The sequence below is a fragment of the Amborella trichopoda genome, chromosome 13, assembly GCF_054954075.1.
Source record: "Amborella trichopoda isolate Santa Cruz 75 chromosome 13, AtrichopodaSantaCruz75HAP2 v2.0, whole genome shotgun sequence".
In the NCBI taxonomy this organism is placed as follows: domain Eukaryota; kingdom Viridiplantae; phylum Streptophyta; class Magnoliopsida; order Amborellales; family Amborellaceae; genus Amborella; species Amborella trichopoda.
Genome location: NC_142348.1, coordinates 36965920 through 36972972, shown reverse-complemented (window position 1 = coordinate 36972972; position 7053 = coordinate 36965920). Strand labels below are relative to the sequence as shown.

The 7053-nt window shown below is 34.5% G+C and overlaps 1 long non-coding RNA gene across 1 annotated transcript; it reads left to right on the top strand.

Annotated features, from left to right (window-relative positions):
- Positions 1 to 944: 944 nt before the first annotated feature.
- LOC148779199 (uncharacterized) lies at positions 945 to 5735 on the top strand. Its single transcript, XR_016047159.1, has 3 exons — positions 945 to 990; positions 1968 to 2000; positions 4647 to 5735. It is a non-coding gene; the product is annotated as an uncharacterized LOC148779199 (long non-coding RNA).
- The last annotated feature ends 1318 nt before the right edge of the window (positions 5736 to 7053 follow it).

Sequence of the window (7053 nt, the reverse complement as noted above, 5' to 3'; positions counted from 1 at the left end):
TAAAATTAATGTTTAAAGAGTGGAGAGAGATGAGTTTGACGAAATCACATCTACAGAGAAATTACCCTTGAAGACTTAGTCTTTGCAGATCGGCGGTCTAGTTGGCCTAACGAAGGAAAACAAGAATAACATAACTCCAAAATAATAAATAAAATTAAAGAAATTAATAAAACAAGACAAAATAAAGTAGAAAATAAAGAAGGAACATGGCCACCCATGTGCAATACCTCCTTACATAGATTTTTTAGGATTTGAGATCTCTTTTGTCTTTGGTTTTTTTTGCCAATTTTGATAACAAAAAAAAGTCTCGATTTTACAAATATGGGTTTCCTAAGCTAAGGATTTGGGATTTTTAAGGATATTTGGATTTCAAAAATGAGATATTTTGGATCTTTGGCATATTCTCAGACTATTAAGGGTTAGACTGTTCTAGGGTTGAGTATGGTTCAATGTGTCCTATAATGTTCTTGGATAGTGTGATTCAAGGTATTAGAATTAATAGATAAAATTAAGTTTGAAAGGAAGTCTACAATATGGTGGCAATAAATGACGAGTTTCATAATGACACGAATGGTAGTAGCCAGTGTTTCAAAACCTGAATCGATGAAGTGGATCGTCCACCACAAAAATAATGTTGGGGATTTCTAATTTTGACCATTTTTTTTATTTTCTACAACTACATTCTTTTATTAGTAAAATGTGATGCAAATAGAAATCTCATCTATATGTCTCACTAACATATAGTTTAAATTTAAGTGTATGGGGCATATGACTTGGTCAAACCTTTTGTATGCATTTGACTCTTAATTTGGAATCGCACGCCTTTAATATGACAAGCTTTGGAATAACATACTTTTGTTGTGATAAGTTGTTATTTTTTCTAGTTTTTTTTTTGCAAGCCTCTCAAGCATCTCTATATAACCTCCCGCTAATATTTTGTGCAATGCACATGTTCCCGCTTGTGTGTTGTTAAGTGGAGGTTTGTATAAGGTGCACACCTTGTAATATACAACAAAGGCACCCCTTTTAATTTTGTTTAAAGATATAGTTTTGGTGTCAGAAATCTTATGATCGCTTAAAAATCCATGTTCAATCCTAATTATTAAATTTAAACATTGTAGATCGAGTATATTTATATACTTGAAAATATTGAAAATAAACAGTCTAGATGACTTTTTAAAAGAAGCACTATATTTAGGAGCTAAATTATTTTTATCGTTATATCTATAATCTCCAGGTCAAGATGATCAATTCGACGATTTTTCAACTTCAAAATATTATTTTCTGCAAGACTTTTGAAGTGCACATTACTTCTATAATATAAAGTTACAAGCTTTTAGAATATTTTTTTTCTTTTTCAAAATATCCTAGGTGATTGTCAAAACCTTGTATTTCCTTGGGTCAATGACCGCCATCCATGACGTACTAGTCAGTGACGTGAATATTTTCTATGAGCTATGTTTTAAGGGAAATCTATCATTTATGAGAAGAAATCGTATCACATAATTCAATGGAGAAATGAGCACATGCCACTCATAAGATCCCTAAACCTTCATAAGATCCCTCCATAAAAAGTACTTATTTTTCCTTCGAAATTGTCATTTTTGTAGAATTTGTATTTTCCTTGATTGAATCTATGGTTATGTCTGTGTGCAAAGTATCTCTAAAGGGCCATTACCACTACATTGAAGCTATTCCTTACTACCATTGTTTTGAGTAAAGAACTGCCGCTTTTGCTTCTAATATCTTACAATTAAATCGATGCTACATCCTTTGTAAGGGTTTAGGGACCTCATAAAAGAGACTGAAAGCTTACATTTGATTTTGAGTTGACCACAAACGCAGCTAAAGAATCTTAATATATAGAGATATGAAATAAAAGGACTACTTATTTTGTCTTTGAAATTTTATTTTTTTTTAGAATTTTTATTTTCCTTGATTGAATCTATGATTATGTCTGTGTGCAGAGTATCCCTGAAGGGCATGACTTCCTTCCATAGGTTTGGATTAAACTTATTCCTTTCATATTTTCTGTTATTTGGTGTTACGACTTTATCTTCAAAATTATCATTATGATGCTCGAATATGCACAAGATCTATGATTATTGCCATGTGCTTTTGTTAAGGGCCGTTTAAACTCCCCGCTTTCGATTATTTTAGACCAAATCTCATAAATTTGAAGAATCACTTGTAATCCCCAATGCACTTGTTCACTACAATATTGTTTATAGTTCTCTAGGAATGCGCCTTGTTGTTATTTATTCGATTTTCACTTGCATGCATTGAATTAGCACTAGTGGTTCAAGTACCCTCCACTCCGACTGGGTGAGTAAGATGAGGGAGTTTACAAAAAACTTCTTGTATTAAAGGTAAACGAGATCCTCAATCCAAGGGCCAAAGTGGAGGACATCTATTCAAATTGAAACCATGTAGCAAAATTCATAAAAAATTTCATGCATCACGACCTTGGAATGGCAGTCCTTGACCTCCTTACCTGGTGGTGGTGGATTCTGGCCTCACCCAAATTTTGCACAGTAGTTGGATTTTAAGTATTTAGCGATCCATCTCACAAGAGTGCGTATAATATGCTCTGTCAAAAGCATAATATACATTTACTCCCTCAGGCAAAACACTTGCTTGGGAGGTTTTTTTTTAAAATTGGAATTTTGGGACTTGTCTAATTATAACCAAATGATTATTTTCAAAGAAAATTTTTGGATTTTTAGTTCTTGAACATCAAGACATTCCTTACAAAAATTGGATGGTTCTAGTGCAATCTTGGGATACTAATTTGTTTAGGCACAGAGAGTGTTAGTTAATTTTTCTTTTTTTTTGAGGTTGGTTACTGGCTTCTAGAGATCACATACCAAAATTTGGTATGTAAAACATATTCCTAGAGCAAGTTTGACCTAGGGGAGTAGATGCATCGTATGCTCCCCTAGGAGTAGGAAACCTTTTGGCATCTCATAAAAAAAGGTATAGAGGATATGTTCCAACTAACAGCCTGAAAAATAGTGTCTAATGTTTGCATAGTAATTAGATTTTAAATGTTTGGAATTCAAAGTTTATAGTTTGGAAATACTTGTCAGATTTAAAGTAGATTTCAAATTTCTAGATTAATAAAATTCTCTTTAACAAATCTCTTGCTTTTGTAGTCAGTGCACAACGTTTCGTGAGGACAATGCGCTTGTGCAAATGATGCATTTTTGTTTTTTTGGATAGTTCGAGAGAGAAAGGGTCTCCCTAACTATGGTAGGAATGGAACTCAAGAAGTCACATTATGCAAAATATGTATTTTGTATGAACACATTTGTCTGATTTCAATAAACGTGTACAGCTCGAGATAGTATTTAGATTATCATCGAGCCAACTTGAGACACACCTAAGCTTGGTCGGATTAGAACTTGGCAAAAAATTCAAGATTTGTCAGGAGTCCCACCCTAGACTCTAGACTCTAAAATTTTTATTAAAAAATATCAGTCTGGATTGAAACTCAATATTGGTTTGAATTGCAGCTCACTCGAATCAGACCGACTGATCAATGCTCAGGACCTTAGCGTGTCCATGCCCGAGTTTGTGGTTTTAAAAACTTATTCAAGGCATTATGGTGGGAGTGCATAGGGTTGCAAGTGGAGTTATTACACTCATAAATTGAAACAAATATAGCTTTTGGATAAAAACAAAGTAAGCGTTAGCTCTACCATGGACGGTCCAGGCCGGTCATGCCTGTCCCAAGTCCCTATGAAATAGGAAGTTTATGTTAAATGGGCAGTTAGCGTAAAATTTTGCTAAATTTTTTCATAAATCCTAATAGCCGACCCGTAAATACATCAATTTCCTACCCGTAAACGGCTCACTAGATATTATTAAACCATAAAATACCCTTATATACCTAAAATTATTTTTAACTAATAAGTGTTTGTGTATGCCAAAAAGGATGATTTTTCTAATTTCAAAATCTCTTTGAAATCATATTTAAATTTAAAAATGACTCCGTTAATTTGTGGAATCACGTTTGAATTTTGGAAGTAGTTTATAAACAATGCATAATTTCTTGAAATTTTGAATAAGTTATTGCTATTGTAATTCTCAAAGCCGTGTAGCCTTGAATAGCCTTTACATAAACCGCAATTATGTTGTATGCATAGATTACAAAAACCATCAATCCAACTTAAGATTACAAAAACCATCAATCCAACTTAAGATTACAAAAACCATCAATCCAACTTAGAATCACCAAAGTTCTATTGGCATCAAGAGGTGGGGGATTCATGTTTGAAGAAACTTGGAGCCATTCATTTCTCTAAGCATTTAGGCTTATTCTTTGGAAATATGCACATCCGACTCAAGAATGACCCAACTAAGACTATGTGAATTGGAATCCGTCCCTAGCCATTTTGGAGTTAGACTCTAATTTGTATAGCACTGATTCTATACATAACAAATATAAATTTTCAGTATATTTTCCCTAAAATAAAATTCTTGCTTTCTCTCTTTTTTTTTCCAACGTATTTGTAAGTCATTCACAACTCCATCATCCAAAATCAAAATGCCATATGTGTGAATGCAATCGATCGGTTAGTCAATTATGAGACATATACTAGTCAATTATGAGATATATGGATAGCATGTTTACCTCATTGTAGGAAATGGCTTGAGAAGTTGCAAAATAGGTGGCTCGGTATTTAAGAAGCACAAGTGGTTATGCTATGACATTTAGTAACGACTTGAGACATGCAATTTATGCTGGTAATCTTGACAGAACAAGATCAAGCATCGGTTTTGTTTCAAGTTTTCAAATGAACCAGTAATGTCAAAGCCTCAATAAAGATGGAATGTTAGCCAACGAGGTGGAGAACATGTTGAATTATCTCATGGGTGAGTTGGGTGTCAATTCCAACCCCATCGTAATACGATAACAAGAGTACAATCAAGTTAACCAAGAGCATGATTTATCACAAGAGGATGAAGCATCTATTGGTGAGGTATCTTTATGGTTGGCAAGTAGTAAATGACAATTGAATTTGGTTGATGAAACCTGGAACCAAGGAGAATTTGTTAGATACACTAATGAAGATGGTGTTTGGGTGCAACCCGCACCGTCTATGTATCTATTATAGTTTGGGTGCAAACCGCACCGTCTATTTATCTATTATGGTAGAGACTGCCTTGATGTGAAATACTTGCCGCATCCAATTTGCGACGTTCAATATAACTGGATTGCAACCAATAATCAGGTGATTCTGCACAGTTCAATTGAATAACGTAGAGTAAAGAGGATGCCCTTTGGAACCTCAGATCGGTAGGAATAAGAGGACGGGATAGATATTCAGATGGTAATGTGGTTTTCTGTTATTCTGGTCTTTGCGACTCTAATATGACCGATCAGGCAGAGACTACTGTTTTTTATACAAGGAGCAAAATTCTTATTGGAAGGGCAGAATAGAGTTAGTTGTATATTGGAGGCAGGTTCACTTAATATCATCAATTGATACAATAATGAATATAGACCATGGTGGAGCTTGAGATCGATTTGCAAATGATGGACATTTGTTGCTCTATGGAGCTTTATTTTAGACATGTTTGCATAGAAGCTAATGATGTGGCTAATGGCATAGCCAAACAGGGTGTTTCTGTACTCGGATTGTCAAATTTTGAGGAGTCGTTTCTGTGATGCCTTTGTAACATCTTTTGTAACGGCACTTTCTTAATAAAGTTTAGAGATATTGTTAAAAGAGAGAGAGATTGGAGAGCATGCACGCAACCAGTGCATCCAGGGATGTCCCCAAAGCTTTTTAGAGAAATTATAGATAGGCCCCTAGAGTCCACTTTTTAGGTACACTCGTCCCCAATACTTTTCAAATCACACCACTAACTCCAATGTTATTTATTTTTTGCATCCACCCTCAAGTAAGAAAGTAGCCTTTTTGGGATGCGAGTACTTTCTAAGTATTTAAGATATTTTCTCTCTCTAAAAACTTGAAATTTGATATTTTAGAGATAAAATTTATCTCAAAGCCTGAGGTTTAGAGAGAGAAATTATTTAAAAAAATTTAGAGAGAGAAACCATCTCAAAATTTTTACAGGTAAACTATCTTAGATTTTAAAAATTGTCAAAAGAGAAAATATCTTAAATTTCAAAGTTTATATAGGGGTATTTTAGTCCTAAAAAACTACTATCTTAGTTGAGGGGTGGATGAAAAAATAAATGGGAGGGTATTGTGCCAGATCACTTATCTTTGTTACAAGGAGGTCGTAATTACTCCTAGTCATTAGATGTCAAATAAGATGGCTTGGAGTATGTAACGAAGTTGGAGAATTTTTGTTTTTGAACTTTGAGTCCAATCAATGACACTCTCTTAACCCGCCGATTGACAATCTGATGGACAAAAGTGTTTGTGACTCCCTTGTACTAGAACTAAATAGTCCTTTTATATATTTTTTTAAATAAATAGAATTAAAGTGAATGGTGTGGTTTACAAAATGCTGATAACATGCCAAGGTCCCGAGGGGTTTCTATCTTCTTTTTTTTCCCCTTTTTGCTTTGGATAATTAGACAAATAGGCAATTTTCAAGGGTGAAGCAACAATTCAATCTCTCTCTAAATGTAAAAGTATATATAATATTCGTATGTTGTCACGTCCCACCCTCTTCTCTCTCTGTCCACTCTAACATCTCGTCGCTCTCTCATTTACAGATGACCTGAGATCATCATGGATCCAAATCAAAGAGCTCTAATGCTTAACATCTTGTCGCTCTCTCATCGACAGATGTATAGATATCATCATGGATCCAAATCAAGGAGAGCTAATGCAGGAGAAACGAGAGAAGGATAATCAAGATGATGATATTGGAAAAACCAAGAACCCAAGATCATTGTTGCTAAGGCGAAACATGAGCGACGTCAGGCTAATGTCGATGGTAACACCAAGAAAAGGCAGAAGAAGATTCCAGAGGACGATGCAGCAGCTCCAGAATATGGCCTTGATGAAAGAGACCAAAAAATTCTCAAAACACTGAAACCCAAAATAGAGGAAGAGACTTGGATCAACT